The sequence below is a fragment of the Ambystoma mexicanum genome, chromosome 12 (genome assembly GCF_040938575.1).
Source record: "Ambystoma mexicanum isolate Mex_15411 chromosome 12, UKY_AmexF1_1, whole genome shotgun sequence".
NCBI classification, from domain to species: Eukaryota; Metazoa; Chordata; class Amphibia; order Caudata; family Ambystomatidae; genus Ambystoma; species Ambystoma mexicanum.
In genome coordinates, this window is record NC_090936.1 from 65,713,684 (window position 1) to 65,737,057 (window position 23,374).

A 23,374-nucleotide genomic window follows, 5' to 3' on the forward strand; every position below is an offset into this window, starting at 1 on the left:
TCTCGAATAGTTTTGGAAAGCCATGCCCTCCAAGATCAGAGGATGCTCCATTAGGAAGTTCATTGTTAATGTAACTGACTAAATGTATCAAACCGACTCTTAAGTATAAGGCTCATTGTGTAAAAACTATATAAAAACCCCAAGGATTCTATATTCGTACCCCACAATTTTTGGACGGGGCTACTATGCCAGTTTCTCCTCCACACGCTGTATGGAAATAAATCTTGTCACTACCTTTCCTGCCTAAGTTCGCCTACTGGATTACCCGATGATGTGTTCGGTCTTCTAGACCCTCCATGCAGCACATTGGAGGAGATCTGGCTTCTAATCCTGGCTCTGGCAGGAAAGAAGTGTACGATTCTGCGCACCTCACTTGATTTCCCGGTGCATCAAATTCTAAATATGATCAACCAATGCACAGGATACACTCCTAAGTGCATGTTTCCACAATCCCATTCACACACTGTTGCCTGTAAAGCGCAACTCACGTGCTGCACTGATCAATGCACAGAACTCCACAATTACCTTCTGTCATCGGTTCCTTTAACCCTATTGTGGCCTTTGGACCCCTCATTTTCTGTGTTTGACCCCCTACCCTGTACTGAAACCAAAGTTTAAACTATTACTAATTTGCTTATGCATGTTGGTCCTCTATATGGGTCCCTTCTTTCCTACTTTGTCCCGCCATCACCATTGGCACCCATTTCTTTGGGCAAGAATGGGGCCCATGGAGGTTGGCTGTGAATGTCGCGGAGGTCCGGCCTTCGCTATTTTGCTCCTTTTCCTTCTATATGTGCCTGATCTTCTGTGACAAGCGCTATAAATCCGAGGGCGTACTCGTTAACATCTTGATTTCCCCCAGGCACCTTCAAGTGATGTTGCTTTCACAATATAGCGCTTTACAAAACTCCAAATACGTACAATTGGTTCAGACGCTTTCAGTAGGGCCGGGAGGATGGCTCAGAGGCAAGGCGTTTGTCTTGGAAGCAAAGCAACACAGGTTCCAATCCAATCCCAGTCCGGTGTCCCCGATTAAGTGGGTTATAAAAGATGAATTCATGAATTGCTAGAATTCATTTCTTTAAAGCTCTCTGCTGCTCCTTGAAGCTATACCTAAACTGTCTATGCACATGGCGTCAGCAGCAATGACATGATACAGATCTGTATATTACTTTTAGACTTAACATGGGATTTCACAGTCTTTTGTTCGATAAATGTGTTGAAATATGCCGTCACGAGTAGAGCTGAACCCAACCTCCTACCACCAACTTGTCATGTGATGTGCCTCCTGGGTTCGATGTGACCACCAATTTCAAGATTTATATGGCCTGTTAACTAACATTCTAATAATTTCACATCTTCACATAGGCAGCAGTCGCTATGGGTGCTGACTTGACTCAGAGGAAGCACGTACATTGCCGGTGAGGCCTGGTGCAAGGCGCATGCACGTTCACCCTTTGGTTGGGAGATGGGTAATGGGACTGGAATGAATGGAAAATGCTTATGCTTTTTGATTTAATTTTGACAAACATAAACATACATATACATTCCTTCATCTGGTTGTGCTATTTCCTGCTGCTGGGTCGAACAGGTTAAATGAGGGTGGGCGGGAGTTGGGTGGAGCTTTCCTTGGAACGATCGATTCTAGAGTGGCCGTCGGTTTCGTAATGGTGCGTTGTTATGTTTGTCTGTTATATCTTTCTGACCTGTTGCATGTTCAGGCTGTCTATACCCCTCACCCCCAATGACAAACCAGAATGATGACATTGACAAACATTAAGGCCTGACTAGACCTTTCTGTGGTGTTAGAGAACACAGGACATGGGATATTTTATGGACAGAGGGAATTTAAGACCACCTAATAATGCAGTGGATAAAAATACAAATTAGGCGAGGACGGCCAGTCCATATGAAAATTCGCTAAACGTCCTAAATTCCCAGTAAAAAGGAAAAAAACTGACTAGACTTTGAAGGAAAAAAGCTGACAAGCTCTGAGATCCCCATTTATTAGACAAAGACGGGGAACAATGTCTTAAATAATACATTCAAAAGAGAAATTGTGAGTAGTAACTTAACTTGCACTAGGAATGCATAAACACTGTTCAGAAAATCTTTTTGCTACCACTGCATCGTCAGGGGTTTGGCCCCATGGGCAGGTTCATCATGACGGACTCGATACTGGAAGGGAGATCACTGGTAGTTTGCAATATTTATGCACCAAATGTCAGCCAAGATGTTTTCCTGAAGCTGATCGCCCAACAGCTTTAGGGTCTCAATGGAGATCAGATATTTATAAGGTGGAATTTTACCCAGTTCAGGATGAGTAATTAGATTGCTCTTTGGGAAATAGATTGCAGCGTGATATAAAAAAGATTTAAAAGCCATATTGGAACTCACAATTTCTGTGCCCCAAGACTATGGAACCTCCTCCCCTTCAGCATCAGACTCGACCCAACACTCCTACAATTCAGAAAAGAACTCAAAATCCACCTCTTCAAGGAGTCTCTCCTCCTCAAAACCTAGGCCGTCATGTCGCCCCTCGCACCACCTGACTCGCTAGGTGCTCTCTGTCCCTCTGCTCCCTGCCACCCTGTACAGCCGTACCCCACCTCTGTGCCCCTCTGTATCCAACTCCCCTCTGTATATCTGTTCTGTTGTTACCTCTGAAAAGCGCTCCGTTATGCATCTGTAACTGTTGTATACCTCTGTGAAGTGCTCCGTTATGCATCTGTATTGTTGTATACCTCTGTAAAGTGCTCCGTTATGTATCTGTATTGTTGTATACCTCTATAAAGCGCTGCATCGCTTCTCTAAAGCTAGATCCACACTCAATAAATGCCATGATAATAATAATAATCCTTGGAGGTGCCTGTTTGCTCAGAGAGGACACTTCACCTTTTCCTCACTTCACAATTTCTCCTCAATTTCTTTGATCATTTCCGTGTGTCCGACTCGCTACTCGTGGTTTCGAAACATGCAGACCACTCGATTTTGTTTAAACTCTTTGCTGGTTCTCAAAGAAAAGGCAATAGTTGGTGGTTTTCCTAGTTCTCTGCAAGTTGACTCTGCCTTTAAACAACCCATGTGTGGAAAGAAAGAAAGCTCTCTGCATTAAGGAGGATAAGAATATGGTACCAGATTACTGAATGTTCTGGGACTCGGTGAAGGCAGCTTTGCGGGGTAGAGTGATAAGCTATTCTGCTTAGGTTCACATGTTCAATAAATGATAATGAGTGGAACTAGAAACGGACCTGGTTGTAGCTGAGAGGACAGCTGCTAGAAATTCAACAAAGGGAAAGCGAGAGGGAGCAGACAGGGGCCGGGTTGAGGTTAGACTCCTCTCAAAGTCATTGCGGGAAAATTGACCCGTTTTATACAAGTCAAAGCCTGCTGGAAATACAGGGAATGGGTGGACAAATTGCTCGGCCTAGGGGTCAAAAGAGGAGAGGAAAACAGATGGGTTACCTCAATGGTCATCAAAAGGGGACACCCTTATAGAAAACTATTCCTTTTGCACAGCCTTCTGGAAACACTTGGGGTATCCTTATGGGAATAGATAAGAGGCCCCCCTGGAATAGCTCAATTGTTTCTTGACAAATCCCCCCCCCATGCCCTCTTTACCGCTAACGGCGCATGATCCAGGAAGATACAGAGGGACATTTTGTCCGAAGGCCATGTTGAAAATGCACCTTACATGGCAGGGTTGTCCAACTCCAGGCCTCGAGGGCCGGAATCCTGGTGGGTTTTCAAGATGCCCCCCGTGAATGTTCAAAAGATACAATGTCCATACATTGAGAATCATTGTGTGCAACTTTATCTCATGAATATTAATGAGGGTTATCCTGAAAATGGGATATGATCTTAACTGCTTTGGACTCGAGTTCCATTTGTTTTGCAGCTACCTGTTCTCATTAATCTAAAATGAGGAACCTGAACCAGCTACATATCCCCAGACCCTAGACACCTACCAGTAACATAATGCAGAAATTTAGATTGCAAATACTCTGCACCTAGCCCAAAAAAAACTGGATGCACATTGCAGAGAGATTTAAAGGCGACCTGTTGCTCAACAGTAAGTCAATGAAGTTGACAGAGGACCGGAGAAATATGGCGCCCAAAGGGAGTGCCACTTGCCACCCAGGCTGCTAGGTTTTGCAAAAGCTGGAGGCGACGTAGCAGATGCTTGGTCTGAGCGAGGTATTATGACACTTTGACAATCCCTTGAGCACTCTCCCACTGCGATGAAATCCCCTGGAATCACAGACTACACCCCTTTTATAAGACCTCTTGCAAGACCTTATTCCTCAAGTATTGATAGGCATGCCTGAGGGTGGACTAGCTTTCTACCATCGAGTCCCTGAACTACAAACCATCTGCATTTTTGTCCATCAGTTTATTGATTGGCCAGATGTTCAAATGCACCCCCATAACATAGTGTGTCATATTTTTATTATTATTACAATTGGTTATTTATAATGTGCTTAATACCCAGAGGTTTCTGAGCGTGGACCCGGGTTGCTCCGCGTCGTCTTGCTTCCAAGGCAAGTGTGTTGCCCCTGAGCTATCCTCCCTGGTTGCATAAATATATACAACCATAAAAATTATTGTGTACTTTTTTACATGGCTTTTTTATGGTTACATGTGATTATATCGAATGAGAAAACAAAGAATACCTTTTGAATGAACAAAAAACATCTAAATAAACAACACTTTTTTTGATTGTTTTTGGGGGGGTAACCACCCCCAAGCCCTCCATTTTTTAAACACCTTTCCCCCACCCCAACAACTACTATTCTCATTCCCAACCACATATGAATATATTTTTTTTAATTATTTTTGGTTTCGTTCAAAAATCCATTTGTTGTTTTCTATTCGATAACATCAGTGCATATCGTGTTTGCTCCAATCTGCGGTGGGTGAGGTGTTGCAGGCATGCTGGACGTAGTGCTCCCATTCCTTGTGTTTCGCAGACAGCCTTTCGTTCAGCCGCGACCCCTGGTCGATAGGACCCACCGTAGGTTTTTCATCAGTGCCCATTGGTACTGTGTGTGGTTTGCCAGGCAGGATGAAGATTATCTGGTGTTGCATTGTGGGCCAGATCACTCGCGTGCTTTTGCTTCATGTACTTAAGCCAGCGTCCATGTTTCAAGTTACGCATGCCACACTGTCGCAGCCAAGGCAACACTGCGCCTTACATTTTCAATGCTATGTGTTTCATTAACCACACTTACCTCGTCGACTTTTAGCTCGACTCCTGTTTGGCCCTTTTTTTCATTTTAATGTTGGGGTCCCTGAATATCCACATCCCCCCCACTCCCACCCCATCCTCCTACAGACACACACACACGCACACATCTGTACCCTGGTCGTCTGACCAACAGGAGTTGCAAATACAAATTATTGAGGTAGGTGCGAATGATGGAACCAAAAATTACCACTTTTTCTTCCTTGAAAAAATGGGTGCTGGGAGAAAACAGAGGGGCCTGTATTCCTAAGAGTATCTTTATGTATGAACTACCCCTTTTAACCATTGAGCCCCCTCACACCCAACCATTGAGACCCCTCACACCCAACCATTGAGACACCTCACACCCAACCATTGGGACCCCTCATACCCAATCATTGAGACCCCTCACACCCAACCATTGAGATCCCTAACACCCGGAGCACCCAGATGGCATTGCCCCCTCCCCCTCCAAAATTTAATATACATACAGCCAAGAATTGACTTTGTATTTACAACCACAAAAACACACAACACAGTACATATATATATAAAGTGATACCATTTAAGCAATAAGTACTGAGCAGGGGGGTGTATTACTCAGGTCTGTAATTATGGGCTCTGTCAGAACCTTGCCGTTATCCCAGCGGTAAATCCAACGCAAATAGCGTAACCGCAACTCGAATTGCGGTATGGCTGTAAATCCCCCATTTTTCAGGAGTCCATAGGACTCTATGGGACTCTCTGGAGCATGCTGGGCACAATTGTGCCGCCGTCATAGCACCACAAATCTCCAGAAAGTGGAGATTGTTACCTCCAGCAAAAAGCTGCAGGTGAACCTCCCACTTTCCGCCCAAACTCGGGATTGGGCAGAGCATCCACCCAACACGTAATGATCCCCTATGTTTTTTCACTGAGTTTGCACGTTCCTAATGTCACAAGGCATAGTAGGACCCCTGTTCGTTTCAATTAATTTATTTTCATTTTAATCGTTTATTTGCTCTTTTGTTACCTTCCCTTATGCCTTGTGGCACTTTGAAACACTGTCTTGTTGTATAAGCGCCTTATAAATATTCAATAAATAAATCTGTACACCGGTTACAGTTTCAGGTAATGCCCCCCCTCCCCCCCCCAGTGAGGGGCTTATTGCTAATAGTACCCCGTCCCGTTAGACCGGGGTACTAATCGTGTCTTTTGTCAGTTGCATGTTTCGCAACTTAAAAAAAAAAAGAATTTCACCATGGCTTGAGTGAGAAGGGTCTACGGGGTCCCTTCTCCCTTGCCATGGCGGCACGTCACGGATCGTCAGCGGGACGCGCCAGAAACATTACTGTTCCCGGCACAGGAGAAGAAAGGAGCAGGTGAGTTGGAGCGGGAGGCAGAGAAATCAGTGGGAAAGGGGGGTAGTAGAGGAGGCGGATCAGTTATCTGGGGTACTCGGCAGGGAGATGGCAGCCTCCAGCCCTGAGGAGACTCAGAGCAGTGGGATTTCCCTACGGTAATAACCCCGCTCCCAGCCTCTCCTTTGGCTAGGAGGACAAAGCCACGGCCCCGCCAGGTACTAATATTGTTTAAGTTTCTTTGATTGATAACCTATGGAAAATGTGTGGAAAGCAAAAAGAGAGTATTTCCAGTCTATTGGTTGGATAAAGCGCACAACTTCCTCAGTGTTCAGGTTCTGTGACAGTCTGAACGGAAGCTGACACAAAACAGTCCTTCCTACGGAGGATAGCACAGAGGAAACACGCTGGTCATGGAAGCAGGCCCACACAGAGCAACAGAGGTTCGAATCCTGGATCCGCACTTAGAAACCAAACTCAGGTATGGTATTAGGCGCGTTATAAAAAAAAAAATAATATAATCAATAGGATCAGAAGCCACCAGACATGGACAGCCTTTCTTGGGTTTGCTGTACACAGTTTTGCTATGTTACTGCTGCCTTTTGCATGGTCCCCAGAGGCTCTGCAATAGGGTGGGTGCAGTTTGGTTGGTCAGGGTGAAACGGTAGATGCAAGATTGCGGCGCTCTTGTCTTGATGTGTGCAGACCAGAAGAACCCTGAGCTGTGCGTGCATGCAAGCTTCTAGGTGTTTGGCGTTTTTGTTCAGAAGGTAGACCCTGTGGGCCCACAGCGCCAGGATGCACTGGCCGGGTGCTGTGGGTTGTCAGTTTGTTGGTCATCTGGTCAGAGAGATATTAGGAAGCACTGTGTGGTTGGCTTAGTTGGTTTGGGTGTGCAAAATGTGTGTGTGTGTGGAAGATGCAGTGGGTAGTGTTACCAGAGGCTGAAGTGGGACATAAGAGAGTGCAGGCTGTTTCTTGTGCCAGTATTCTGTGGGCTCCCCGGGGCCAGTTGGGCCCTGGGAGGAGTATGTGCCTTGGCACTTGGGCAGGTCTCGTGTGTGAGCTAGGGCACAGGTAGGTTGACACCCGTCGCAGTGTGGATAAAGTTTGGTGCGCATTGGGCTATCATGCGCAAACATCCCTCTTGCCGCTTCAGTTGCGTAGTGGCGGTGGTGAGAGCCATTCTGGCATTCTTCTAAAGTGGTGGGTCTGGAAGCCGGGGGGCGTCATTTGATTTTCTCTCAGACACGTTCGGTTCATTTCAATTTCAAGACGTCACTTTTTTCAGTTGATTTCAATTTTTTCAATTTTCTGATGTCACCGAGCTGTCTTGATGGTCCATAGTTTTCACTGGACCGAAAAAAAAGATCGCTTTGGAATGACCGCTCTGTGACCGCACACAGCGGTCATTCTAAATGAAGCTGACAGCCCCTGCCGCACACCAGTGCGAGGCTGTCAGGTGAGTGTCTGTGTGAGTGTTTTTGTGAGCGCATGTGTGTGGATTTGGTGTGTGTTGTCCTGGGAAGGGGGGCGAATGAGGAAAGGGGAGGTTTGGGGGGTGAAACCCCCCCTACCATAAAAACCGTCAGAGAGGGTGGGGAAGCGGTCATCTTGGGGGGCTGAGGAGGAGGGGCGGATGTCAAATTGCCACACTTAAAAGCCAACACAAAAACGGCTGGAAAAAAAATATATTTTTTGTGTTCAGTCTTTTAACCGTCTTGATACAGTGTGAAGGTTAAAACAAATGATGCCTTATATATTTGACATAAAGTGTCACACTCCTCTAGCACACTTATCTGAGTGCACTGAGGAGATTTCAGATAAGGTTGCATAACTATAGACAAACAGGTACATTTGCATTCTATTTTAAAGGTCATGGGGTTTGGTCATGCGGGGAGTGTTTGCAAACGATTTATGCCCGAGGTCGTGTGTCCCGGATGATAAAAGCCTTCTTTAAGACACTCTTTAAAGCCTGACTGTGACAGATTAAGTGCTTAATGTGCCTCGGAGAAAAATACTTCCCACAAATGCTGACTTTAGTACAGTGGTACAACCGTTCAGCTTCACTTTGAGGCGCTACTCCAGGCCCCCGTCTGAGACCTCCTCTCCTCTCATCAGTCTGGTGGATCGTTTCAGCCCACGAATGGTGCAAAACCCAACCTTAAACGGAATGAGGGCACAAAATACCTTTAATCGATACCCTGCAGTGGATGCACCTCGAGTTCTTATTCTTTATCTATTTATTACGCGCCGTAGCCCGTGGGCATCAGGGTGCACAAAGACACAGATGTCATACTAGGTCAAGAGCAGGTGAGCATTTCAGTCAAATAGTATCGTTTTCAAGCACTTTCACAGATTAGCAGGTTCTCGCATGCACCTGCGTAAGTCCACTGCAGTTCGTTTAATTGATTGTTTATTTATATAGCGCCTATACACAATGTGTTTCAAAGCGCTTCAAGGAGGGAGGAAAATACAGTTACATTCAGTAAAAGTCCTTGAAACAATACAGAATGTGAAAAATAACTATCATAATAGGCCTGTCGACATTTCTGGTAGTGCAAGTGCATACAACAAGTAAGGCAAGAGGGAAGGCTGCCTGGACTGGAAAAGAGCGGCCCTTTCCTCTTGCACGTTTAGCTCTTGGGCAAGGCAGGAGCAAAGTGTTGCTTGACCGAGTGACTCTTGAAGGATGTGTTCTACAAAATTCTCACAAAGGTAGGATGGGGCAAGCCCATGAAGACATTTCTGTGCCAGTGTATTTACTGTATAACGTATTTCGGTTGCAACCGGCAGCCAGTGGAGGTCTCTCCTATGTGTGGAGGTATGCTCTCTTCTGGCCATATTCTTGATGATGCGAACAGCATCGTTCTGCAAAGTCTGTAACCTTCGGGTGCAGTTTCTGCTAGCACCGCTCAGTAGATAGTTGCCATAGTCCAGCCTTGGCATTATGGTAGCTCTTACCAAAATGTCGTTTTTTTTTATGGAGACGTATGGCGGGACTAAGCGCAACAATCTTAGCTGCTATTGAGATTTTGTGACCGTATCATCTACCAGAGCGTCTGCCCCAAGAGAAGGTTCAAAAAGGACTCCCAGGGTTTTACCCTTGTTAGACACGTTAATAAAGTGGATATCATTCTACGGAGAGTTAATAAAGTGGATATCATTCTACGGAGAGTTAATACAGTGGATATCATTCTACGGAGAGGAATACAGTACATATCATTCTACGGAGAGGAATACAGTGTATATAATTCTATGGAGAGTTAATACAGTGGATATCATTCTACGGAAAGAGGAATACAGTGGATATCATTCTACGAAGAGGGCACATTCGCTATCTTAAATATTGTGTCTTTATGGATTTGAAAAGATGATTGGCCTAAGAAGACATCAAGTGTGCAAGCCAAAAAGAGAGGGGTTCGCCAAGCAGCGCATGCAGAGTAATAACAGTGAACGTGTGGCGTAACCTGTATACCGCTGGAACGATTGAATTCCACAGCATGTACAAAAAATACTGTACACTATAGACACATCTATTCTAACAATGACATAAAGTTTATTTCAGTTTTGAAAAAGTGAACCTCTAAAAAGAAATGTTTTGAGGAAAGTTTCCTTGAATTTTTTGGTGAGTCAATTAAGTCCACTGTGAATGTGCTAATAAAAAACAGGATGCTGTCTGATCCTTAATTTGTGATTGGTGTTCTTGTCCTTTCCGACACAAGCATCACCAACAGTGAAGAGGTAGCTCGACAGATAGTGGCTACTGACATACTTCCCCCTGCTCACCTCTTCACCTCCACCTCCTCTGTGCATCTCTTCCCCACTGTACCTCTCTCTTTAGCACCTCCTCCTCAGCTGTTACACTCTCCCCCAATGTCTTCACTCCTCCTATGACGTCCTCCTCCTCCATTGCTCTTACTCTCTCCACTACCTCCTTTGCTCCACCTTTGACCTGCTCTTCCTCATCTTCCCCCTATAGCCTCATATTGCTTTCATGGCCTGCTAGGAGGGCGGTCATAGCCTTTAACGGCCCGTCAGCCTGAGGTAAGGCAGGCCTGAGTGAAGTGAGGGCCTCGGCTTGGGCTGTGGTGCGTTAAAGGTCATGTCTGTCTAACTGGCAGGGCACGAGAGCCATTCGCACCTCGGGGTTCATCTGGGGTACGAATGGCTTTCACATTTATTCTTCAGGAGATCCGCACTTCTTGCGCAGCCGATCTACCGGGGGAGGGGAGCTCTCTATCAATGTCTTCACGCCTGTCATGACCTCCTCCTCCATTGCTCTTACTCTCTCCACCTCTTCCTTTGCTCCACCTGTGATATCATCTTCCTCATCTAGCCTCATAAAGCTTGCACGCCCTGGCTGTGGGGCAGACATGGGCTTTAACGGCCCGCCAACCCGAGCTTTGGTAGCACTGAGCGAAGCAAGGGACACAGCTTGGGCAACAAAGCCAAAGCAGAGAACTAGGCAGGGACGGTAGAAGGACTGTCTCACCTGGTGGTGTGACCACACCGAAGAGATGGTGGGCATGCACCCCGTTAACAGACGTGAGACCAGAATGTACTGGAGAGATCTGATCTCTACCTCTGTTTGAGAAGTGTGACTACTGCTGAGCCTGGCGGAGAAAGCAAAGATAATGCTCCCGAGAAGGCACCAATGGGGAGAGGGACAAATGGTTGTATCTCTGAGTGCCAGAGAAGCCCAGGAGGGTTCTGGAAGCCCAAATAACCATAAAGCTGGACACAGCATGCATCCAATCGAGACCCTGCTGAATTAAGCATATGGGCGAGCCAGAGGGCTTCAGAGAGCCCTAGAAAAACAAGTGGCATTGATATTTGAGGCTGAGAAGCCAAAAGGGTTTCGGGAGCATGGAAAACCCAAATGCTGGACATTGGCAGGCACCCAATAGAGACCCTGCTGATTTAAGAATATCAGCGAGCCAAAAGGCTTCAGGGAGCCCTAGAAAAACAAGTGGCATTAATATTCGAGGCTGGGGAAGCCGAAAGGGTTGTGGGATCCAGAGAAACCCAAACACTGGATACAGGCCAACACCCCAGAGAAACCCACTGAAGTAGGCACATAAGAACACTTTGAGCTTTGGCGAGTCCTAGAGAACTAAGCAATATTACTATTGGAAGTTGGAGAAACTGAAAGGGTTACAGGAACCCCAGAAACCGGAACATTGGACATGTACAGACGTGCAAGAGAGACCCTATTGAGCTAAACACATCAGAGGGCTTTGGGGTGCCCTAAAATGAAACACAAGATTTGAAAAGACCGAGCACCAAAAGAAACTGGAGGGTTGCACTGCTCAAAGTCAAGCCAAGAACAGATCTAAAAGCCAAATCCTAAAGGGGAGGAATCACATTAAGAAAATCATTTTTCCCTTTAAAGAACAGAAAGTATTGGAGGTGTGCGAAGACTTAATACTTGTCATTCCGAACGTGAAAAGAGGACACAGAACTGTATTGTGGAAAATTGGTGAACTTCAGCCATTTGATGAACATTATTTGGAAGGAACCCAAATAGTTTGCCAGCTGAAGCCCAAGTGTAAAGGCTACTGCTTTGGTATATTTTTTGTTATGTTTTTTCTGAAGTGGTATGGTCAGGCATCAAGGAGGTTTTGCACTGAGGAATGTTATTATCACTATTATTATGGTATTTATTGAGCACGGACCGAGCTTCGAGAAGCAATGGAGAGCTTTACAGAGGTATACAACAACATTGATGCGTAACGGAGCGCTTAACAGAGCTATACAACAATACAGATGCATAACGGAGCGCTTAACAGAGCTATTCAACAATACAGATGCGTAACGGAGCGCTTAACAGAGCTATACAACAATAAAGATGCATAACGGAGTGCTTTACAGAGGTATACAACAGTACAGATGCATAACGGAGTGCTTAACAAAGCTATACAACAATACATATGCGCAACGGAGTGCTTAACAGAGGTATACAACAATACAGATGTGAAACGGAGCACTTTACAGAGGTATACAACAGTACAGATGCATAACGGAGCGCTTAACAGAGGTATACAACAATACAGATGCATAACGGCGCGCTTAACAAAGGTATACAGCAATACAGATGTGAAACGGAGTGCTTTACAGAGGTATACAACAGTACAGATGCATAACAGAGTGCTTTTCAGAGGTGCACAACAGTACAGAAGTGTAATTCAGCGCTTTTCAGGGGTGCACAACAGTGCAGATGCGTAACGGAGCGATTTTCAGAGGTAACAACAGAACAGGTATAAAGCGGGGGGTAGGACACAGAGGTGCACAGAGGAGGGGTACAGCTGTACTAGGTGTTGGGGAGGAGCGGGCAGGCGGCACTGGATTGCCAGCACATGTTTCGACCTTATCACTAAGGTCTTCTTCAGGGATTAGAGACAACCGTATAGGAAGAAATGCAGCGTTCCACGTGGCAGCATCTCACCCTCTCTAAACCCTGAAGAAGACCTTAGTGATAAGGTCGAAACACTTGTTGGCACTCCAGTAAAGAATACATGCACTGAAAAGTGACCAGTGTTGTTCATTTTGGGAAAAATAAATTGTGTTTGAATGCAAACACTATCTACCAATTGGCGCAAGTGCTCATTTTCCTGTTCTGTGCTTAATTTAGTGACTTTGGGCCAGTGTCACTTTTTATGACCAATGCTAGCTAATTACCTATAACTGTAATAATTGTATTGATTTGCAAGAGATTTATTCTCTAACTGTACGTTAGATAGCTCAATGCAGTACTAGCCCACAAGTCTAAAATTCCCTTTTTACTCAAATCTGTAAAATAGGACAATTTTTATATTTTCCCTTGCAATGGGGTTCTTCGGTAAATTTAATACATTAATTAATTTCCACTAGGTGAATTAAGAATTAAGAAGAAATAATACCCACAGTGACGTGGCAGGCTGGATTTAGGGATGGGGAAGCGAGGTCCTTAATGCCAAGATCCACTGCCCTTACTGGCCGATTCACACGGCCACCACAGTATTAGTACTCGGAGCATCCCTAGGCAGGGCTCCGACGTGCCAACAGGGTCTTTTTGAGGAAAAAAGCAGCCCTGTGGCTTGTGTGTGGGGTCGCAGCAGAGGCAGTCATAGAAAAGGAAGAAAGGCTCCCGATGCAGTCTGTTCTCTGGCCTTGCGTACAGTATAGGTGCTATGTAAGTTTCTTACTCTATTCAATGTTTTCACTATTTGAAATATTCGCATGGAAAATGAGTAGCATGTCACCGAATATGGTTTGGGTCTATTTGATCTAAAACATTTGACCTAATGTCCTTGTCTTGGGAGGATAGCTCAGGGGCTACGTGCTCGCCTTGGAAGCAAGACGACACAGAGCAACACAGGTTTGATTCCTGGGTATTAAGCACGTTATAAATAACATATCATATCATAATCACATTTGATCGAATTTATTTGACATTTTTTTGGTATAAAATATGGGGGGAGACTGTCTGCAACCCCCTCCCCACTTCCCCTCAACCTAATCTATACCCTTACCCACCCCATATATATATTTAATTAAATTTGACTGAAAAAAGGTTACAAAAATTCGATCTAATGTTTTAGGTCAAATGTTTTTAGGTCAATTATGCTTATACCCCCAATATCACTGGGGCTGCGTTTGTTACATTTTCAGATTGCACTTTTCTAAGGTCAAAACTTGAAATATTGAGCCACATGACACTGCTTATGGCACTTCAATACACACTAAAATAAAGTCCACAAAAAGGAAGGATACTGAGCGGTGCTTTAAATGGACAAAACGAAGTGCAGCTACGAAGCCGGACATTCCGGCGCGGCATCCTGGGGGCACGGGTCCCTTTTAGGCACACCCTGTTGTTTGCAGGCAATGCCCAGTGAGATTAAACGATGTGCCAAGGATCACACACTTTGGTAAAGCAGTGTATCCGAGATCCTTTCAGACAAACTTCTAGTTTGTTGTTATACATTGTGTTAAGAAAATTTGACTATCTATGATATTTTCTATTTTGCGTATCAAATTAGCAGATATAGCTGTAAACTAAGCTATAGACGAGGAGTTTTATTACTGCTCGCTTTCATTGCAGAAATTTGGTAGGTAACTGAAGCTGTGTGTGCGTTTTCGGTCAAAACCGTTGCATCACAACCCCAATTACTTAAACATTTACATATTCGAATAGGCGCTGCTAATTACAAAGAAACATTTTTAAAAAAGTAATTTCCCAGGCTTTCCAAATCAATCCTTTCTCCATCAAAGTACACCAGTGGTAACAGGTGAAGCCCACTTAGCGAAACAGTGTCCCGCGCCTCGTGTGCCGCGAGCACAGTAGCTGCAGGTTTGTCTCTCCTTTTGTTCTGCAGGCTGGGCCGTGAAGGAGACATTATGGGCACTGCGGGTGGTGGAGAGAGGAGGAGGGAGTGGGCGATGCCTTCTCCAGCAAAGGCTGCAGAAGCTTAGTCCTTTAAGTGAAGTGAAATGAAAAGCTTTCATTTTCACCTCGCCACATAGTTGAGTACCAGTATTCTCTTTCAGGTGTTGGAAGTGCACGTACTCAAATGCTCAAAAATAAGAAGTGCAGGTACTGAGATAGGACCGGTCCATTTAAAGCACTAATACTGAAAATAAAGTGGTAAAAACTACTGAAAATCAAGAAAGTGAAAAATAACCTGTAGAACAGAGTAATAATGAGGCAGTGGGAGCACTTGTATAGTGCACAGTAACTACTGTAAAGGCACCAAGTGGCAATTCAGTTACACAATTAAAGAAATTACTAAAAATGTCAGTATATAGCGCTGCGCGCTGGACTCCTCAGCTTCTAAGCGCTGTAATAACTGTTATTATTACCAAATGTAAACGCCTTGGAAGCTTGAAGGACCAAGTCAGCTCTGGGTTCAGGCTTGCGGGCCGCTGAGTTATCCTTTGTCGGAGGCGAGCTTGCAACGTGTATGCTACCAACGGCGCAGGAATCACGACAAAAAGGAAAAACACCTGTGTCCAGGAGCAACATGGCTTACAGGAGATTGCAAGGGTGCGTGGGTGTATCCCCCTGCACTGCTAAAAAGTATACCTTTATGGATGGAAGTGAATGCAAAAGAAGGGGTGCAGACTTAAGCTGGGGTACGGTCAGTTCACCTGGGCTGCTAAGTCAATACAAAACATATTTTAAAAATGAAATATATACATTTGGACAGAATGTCGTTTTGTAGTAAAAGTAAAATAATGCAGTTTGTTATTTTTATTTTCGTTTATTGAAAATGTTTTTATTTGCACTGTTTAAATTACTTTCATTCAGTTACTTTTACCTCTATCTTTTGTGCCATTATGACCTATCAGTACCCGGCGAGGGAGAATGAGCTTGTAACAAGTGAGCTCATTGGCCCTCGCCGGTTTGTTAACAGCCTGTAAAAGCCTTTGTGGGGCCAGTTGCAGCCGCATCCTGGCCGCCATGGAAAGGGAGAAGGGCTTACATGTAGGCCCTTCTCGCCGTTCCATGGCAGCAATCTTTTCTTTTTTAATTCACTTTTCAATGGCCATGTTGGAACAGGAGAAGGCACTACGTGTAGGCGCTTCTCGACATTCCATGGTGGCCACCTTCTTTGTTTTCTTTTGTTTGCTTTTTTGAATGGCTGCCATCGAGAGGGAGAAGTGACTACGTATAGTCCTTTCACCCTGTTCCATGGCAGCCATCTTTTTTTTTCCTTTTTCTTCTTTCAGTTGCTAGACAACGAAGGCATCTCGCAACTTAAACAAGACACTATTAGTTCCCTGGTCTTACAAGCTGGCGCAGAAATATCAATAAGCCCCTCACTGGGCGGGCATTAGTACATTACGCTTCAGGTAATGCCCCGGGGCCTGCGTTAAGGCCCTCACTTTGCTTGGGCCTGTAACTATGGGCTCAAGGCATTAACTAAAGGGGTAATGCCCTCCCCAGCTCAGGCCTATTGCTTAATTCAGGGTCTTCTTTGAAGAGGTAGGTTAGCTTTGTTGCTCTGCTTTTAAGACTATTAGCAAAGTTCTCCAAACTTTTTTTGGGGGGCAGGCATCTCATCACAGGAGCCAAAAAAAGGAGGAGCCTAACCCACAAAGACCCTCTGAATGGGGGCAGCTTGAATGCCCTTATTTACCCATTCAGCCAAATCGACGGGCGTATCTGCACATTCAAAAACACATCCCGAATTCACAAACGGGGGTGTGCCGTTAAATGTACAGAAATGAGGCACATTCCCCAGAATCTGTGGGAACAGGAGTAGGGAGAGGGGTGTGCAACTCATGACATGGATTAAGCCACGACTATCACACTGGCATTTCCATCCCCCCAAACAGAAATGCTTTTTTTGTTGACATTTTACAGTGACTGTAAAATGCACTCCCAGCACCCACGTGGGTTATGGGTGCCAGTCATACATTAGCGCTAGGAGCACACCCCGAAACTATGTATGCAAGAGAGGAGTATCATGCGAAAATGTTGGATACAAAATACCAAATGCAACAATACTGCTCATTTTGTCTGGCTGAATAAGTTGAATGTCGAAAGTATTTCACTCGCGCACGTAATTTCGTTAGCGAAAGCAGTAAAAGCAGCGTTGAACATTATCGTAGAAGGGAGGCAGCGTTGTATGTTATCGTACAAGGGGAGCGGGGGTGTCCTCCGCTCCCCTTGTACGGTATAATGTGTTCAGGGATTGAGGATATTATGGGGGTAATTCATGGATTTGAGCGCAGAGGCAGCGCACGCGAGCAGCGCAGAGAGGGAGCGCACCGCGTATTCATGGAATTACCGAGCCATTTTGAGCGCTGGCGCAGAGAATATCCCGCAGCACCAGTTATGCCCCCAAGAACGCCCCTTGCACAAGAAAAAGGCATTGAAATCCCCAATGCAGCGCAAAGGGCCACGCTAACCCTGCACCAGCTTACGGGGCCGGTACACTGTAATCGCGTGAAAACACTAGGCGCACCACGCTCACAGCACCCAAAAGCGTGAAAATGTACTGGCGCACCCCTCGGAATACGCGTACCCCGCTCGCGCCAGGTAAATTGCGTCTAAAAAGCACCCCCTGTGGCATGGGCTGCCTGTGGGGCATGCCCATGGTGGATGGGCTGCCTGCGGGGCATGGGGAGGGTGAGTGGGCTGCCTGTGGGGCATGGCCAGGGTGGATGGGGGGGCTGGCGTGTATTTCGGGGTGCACAGTGAGTTTCACACGTGATAGGCCTTGGCCGAGAGCGGGGTACGTGTATTTCGGGGGTGTGCGGGGAGTTTCACACGCGATAGGCCTTGTGCGAGCGGGGTATGTGTATTTGGGGGGTACGCTGGAAGTTTCACACACGATAGGCCTTGTGCGAGCGGGGTACGTGTATTTTGGGGGTGCGCGGGAAGTTTCACACGCGATAGGCCTTGTGCGAGCAGGGTACGTGTATTTGGGGGTACGTGGGAAGTTTCACACACGATACTCCAGGCGAGAGCGGGGTATGTGTATTTTGGGGGTGCGCGGGAAGTTTCACACGCGATACTCCAGGCGAGAGCGGGATATGTGTATTTGGGGTGTATGCTGGGAGTTTCACATGCGATAGACCTTGTGCGAGCGGTGTATGTGTATTTTTCGGGGTGCGCAGGAAATTTCGCTCACGATACTCCAGGCGAGAGCGGGGTACGTGTATTTGCGGGGTACGCAGGGAGTTTCACACGTGATAGGCCTTGTGCGAGCGCGGTATGTGTATTTTGGGGGTGCGTGGGAAGTTTCACACCCGATAGGCCTTGTGCGAGTGGGGTACGTGTATTTTGGGGGTGCGTGGGAAATTTCACATGCCATAGGCCTTACGCGAGCAGGGCACGTGTATTTTGGTGGTACGTGGGAAGTTTCACATGCGATAGGCCTTTTGTAAGCGGGGTACGTGTATTTTGGGGGTGCGCAGGAAGTTTCACTTGCGATACTCCAGGCGAGAGCGGGGTACGTGTATTTGGGGTGTACGCGGAGAGTTTCACATGCTATTTGGCATTGTGGGCCCTCCCGGGTGTGCGGTTTCCCCCCTCCCCATGCCCTGCAGGCAGCCCACATGGCACCATGCACTTGTGAGCACTCTTGGGAGCCCCGACTCATGTCCCCCCACCCCACCCCCAGTGACGGGCACCTGCCAGCAGGCCCTGACTCATGTCCCCCCACCCCACCCCCAGTGAGGGGCAACTGCCAGAAGGCCCCGACTCATGTCCCCCTGCACTCCCACCCACCCAGCAGTGCCGGGCACCTGCCAGCAGGCCCCAACTCATGTCCCCCTGCACCCCCACCCACCCAACAGTGACGGCACCTGCCAGCAGGCCCCGACTCATGTCCCCCTGCACTCCCACCCACCCAGCAGTGATGTCCCCCCCCAACACGTCATCACTATCCACACTCATGGCCCTTATGGCCACCCAAATCCCACCCCATGCTACCCCAGTCCAAACACCCAAACAAGTATTCCATCCACTCCACATTGAAATACCCATGTCATGATAGATCCCAAATAACAAGTATGCACATCAATACATGTCCGTCAGACACACACAATGAGGGCAAGTGAATGAGAAAACCCACATCATGACATGCACGAAACTAATGATAGAATACCACACAAATGAAGTATGAAATGAAAATGTATTAAATACAAAATCAACGGAATGAAAGAAAATCACACAAGAAAAAAATAAACAAAAGTCTGGATGTCCAAAATTAATGAAAAATATATGAATGCTGAATCCAAATAAATCCAAATGAAAATGGCTCCAAATGAAGTCAAATCCAGTGCTGAACTATATACAATGTAAAAATCCAGGGTCCATGAGCCCAACAATCCAAAGGAAACCTACAAAAAACCCTACCTAATAAATAACTATATACAAAAAGGTGGGGCATAGTCCATGCGCCCGAAATGAAAGAAAAATAGAAAGGAAACCTAATACTAATGAACTATATACAATGGCGGCGGGCAAATCCTACGGCTCACTTGTTGATTTCCCGGTCCAGGGCATCATCGAACTCCTGTTCAACGTCCTGGAGGCGGGCCTAATCCCTGGCCCCGAGGTCTTGCAGGGATAATGCCATGTCCACCTCCAACTCCCTGCACATTTCCTCGAGGCACTCAGCCCGCCTCAGCGCCCTGCGCATGACCATAGTGAGCCGTGCCTCCTCCGCCCGCCGCCGCTCCGCATCTATTTGCTGGCTCAACCGCTGCCACACGGAAGATACTCCCAATCCAGGGTCCTCCTGCCCTCCGGCCGATGCCTGCCCCTCTGATGTTGATGGCCCCGAGCCATCATTGCTCCCACCTTGAGCCTGCTGCTGCCGTGCATGTGGTTGGGGATGTGGGGGCACCACCATGTCCACCGGCACGCCCCGCCAGGTTGCAACGTTGTGCAGGACACATGCTGCCACTATGATCCTGCACACTACTGGGGGTGCATATAGCAGCTGCCCACCAGAGTGGTCAAGGGATTGAAAGCTTGACTTCAGCACTCCGAATGTGCACTCCACTATGCCCCAGGTTGCAATATGGGCTGTGTTGTATCTTACCTCGGGTGGTGGGGTTCCGTATTGGCGTCATCATGTAGATGCTCAGAGGGTAGGCACTGTCCCCTGGGGAGGTGATAATGGTTGTCATTAGTGGGGTTTTCCCATTTCTCAGTGTCTGACATGCATGCATGTGCAGAGGCATTTATACTCACCAATTAGCCATGTGTCGCCATGCCGCCCAGCTTCCAAGTCCCGGTTTAGGGGTGACATTCGGAATATGAAACTATCATGGCTGGACCCCGGATAGTTGGCATACACTGAGGTGATTATTCCCTTGGCATCGCATACACCTGCACGTTGATGGAATGCCAGTGCTTGCGGTTTCGATAGATGTGCTCAGTGGCCCTGGGAGGACGTAGAGCCACATGGGTGCAATCAATGGCACCTAGCACTTTGGGGAAGTGTGCCACCCCGTAAAAGTCCCGGACGACAGCCTGCCTTTCTGCAGGTGTTCTGGGCATGTATATGTGCCTGCGGACTGAGGAGTGTGCAGTCATGATTGCCAACACCTGGTGTAGGCAGCGTGACTGCGTGGCCTGTGAGACACCCCCAACTATGGCACTTGTCCGCTGAAATGATCCAGTAGCCAAGAAGTGCAGTACATTGAGAACCTTTTCTAAGGGGCTAAGTGCTTGGGAGCACAGGGTGGGTGATGTGAGGTCATCATCCCACTCCGTGACCAGTTCTAGTATTATTAGTGGTGGAAACCTGTACCTCCCATACACCGGGTCATCAGGCATCCCAAAAAGGCTGGTCCTGGATAAATAAATGCGGGCCTGGCTATCCTCCTCCTCCTGCGGTGTCCCACGACCACTGCTGTGAGGAACGGTATATTCATTGTAGCGTATGAGCTTGTTTGTTGTTTGCGCACACTTTTATGCTGCGCGGGCCGCTTATGCCTGCTTCCTGCTGGCGTACGTGTTTCCGGATTAGCACGTCTTTTTTGGCGCATGGGTTTCCCCTGTTCGATTCCATGAATACCTGTTGTTAGCGCGCGCGTGGGCATTGCGAGCATTTACCTCCCGTACTTCCCCCGTAACGCCCACATTTTCATGCATTGTTCCCCATTCCGTGTGTTACGCCCCGTGTTCCGCCCACTTTTCTTGTGTGCGCTACACGATATGTGCTTTCCCTGTGCGCATCGCGCACGCCGTTTAGTGACGTTGCGCCCGCATGCACCACCCACGGATTTGGCGCACACCCCAGGTTTTACACACGCAGCGCATTCCATGAATCGATGAACAGCTGCGTGCGATTTTCACGCTTGCGCTCCCCTTTTCGGCGCACATTTATTCCATGAATTACCCTTTATATATGATATGATATGTTATTTATAACGCGCTTAATACTCAGAGGTTTCTAAGCGCGGACACAGAGATTGAACCTGTGTTGTTCCGTGTCGTCTTGCTTCCAAGGCGAGCAATTCACCCCTGAGCTGTCCTCCCGATACTGCACTGGAGTCCGGGGGAGTTCCCCGCTTCCTTCAACATATTGAAAAAAGCGTATAATCACGCGAGAATGTGAATGTGTCTTTCGGTATCATTTCCGTCCGAGCGAAGATGAAACGGGGCCATGAACAGTGGACAGTTGACCCATAGTAGAAAGGGTAAAGCATGGAGAAAGCAGGGTAGGGGTGCAGGGAGCAAATGTCGGAGGCGTCTGCTCACTTAAAATCATTAGTGTCACCGTTCCAGAAGCAGTACGAGCCGACTATGTGACCACTGCGTGCCGCAGTTACGGTGCTCGGAATTTACGCATTTGCCATTTTCGGCGGCGCAGTGGTCACATAGATTTCAAGGGGGCTGGACATTTTGCGCTGCCGCACAGCCCCCAAGAAATATGCACGTCTCCTTTGATAGGGTAACCATATTTAAAAAAAAAAACTAACATAAAAGTAGGACTAACTCTTGAAAGTGGCTGTCAAGGCACTAAACTTTAGTAGCGGTTGGAGGAAAAAGGTGGTTGAGAGCAAAACTCTGCTCACCCTACCTTTGAGAATAAGGAGAACTGCACATTTCTGAAAGTAAGCAAATGAAACAAGCACCCCTCCCCTAGAGTTTAATAATAACGTGCACCGGTGGGGTGGGCCTGCATCCTTGTTTTTCATCGTGCCCCGGGAGCAGAGCTTATGAACAGGCCAAATGTGGCAAAGGGTGCTGCAGGCGCAGGAAGTGGCGCGTGAGAAGCCCTGGCACGGAAGGAAGCCTGAACAGAAAACAGTCACACCGCCGAAACACAATGAACGCGGGCATGACTGGCATGTCACGAATACGGCTCGGGTCCCAACAGGAAGCCTCTTTACACACGTTCATGGGGCGAGGGTACCAGAGTGGATATCCCAGACGGACCCATTTCAATTGAAAGTTCTTTTTTTTTTTGAGGAGTCTGGGTCGTTGTAGTGTTTGTGCTTCCGCGTGATGGGTGCCATTGTTTGCACCTTTCCTTCCCTTGAAACTTCCTGTAGTCCCCCCCGCACCCCCTCCCAGCTCCCCCTCCCAGCTCTATTGAGCAGCCATGTTGTCCTGTGAGGATGTCCAAATGAAAGCGGTACCTGAAATCACATCAGCATTGTTTGGTGCGCTCTGCATTACGGTCCCCCTTCTTACCTCGCCAAGATTCTAGTTCCTCTCTGGAGACTCTACGGGTCTAAGTAGGGGCTCGAGTGTGTATTGGATCTAGGACAGTAGTTCGGGTTCACCACTTATACATTTTATTTTTTTACATTTTTAAAGCGCTCACACAGCCCGGGAGCATCGAGGCGCTGTTACAGAATGTATTGTTGTTGTCTTAGTTGCATATGTATAACACGCTTAAATACCCAGAGGTTTCTAAGCCCTGATTCTAAGCGCGGACCCGGGGATCGAACCTGTGTTGCTCTGTGTCGTCTTACTTCCAGAGCGAGCACGTTGCTGCTGAGCTATCCTCCCAGTTATAAAGGATTTCTACATGGTCCAGTTACTGGCAGGCGTGGCTCGTATCCAACCACCCTAGAGAACATTTGTAGTTATGGTCATTGTTGTTTTAGGTAAAAGTAATTGTCAAAAAACCCAGATGCTGCCATTAAAACCAATAGAAATTAGTTCCATCTGGAGAACAGGGATTCCTAAAAGTGTATGTCCAGGTTCACTTTAAAAGATAAACCGAAGTGTGATGGACGGAAAGTTTTAAGTAAATCATAACCACTGGTATTGATCTGGTCAACTCGCAAAAACCATTGTTTTTTAGCCTGTTACTCCATTAAAGAAGGGGAAAGACTATATGCAAATCCG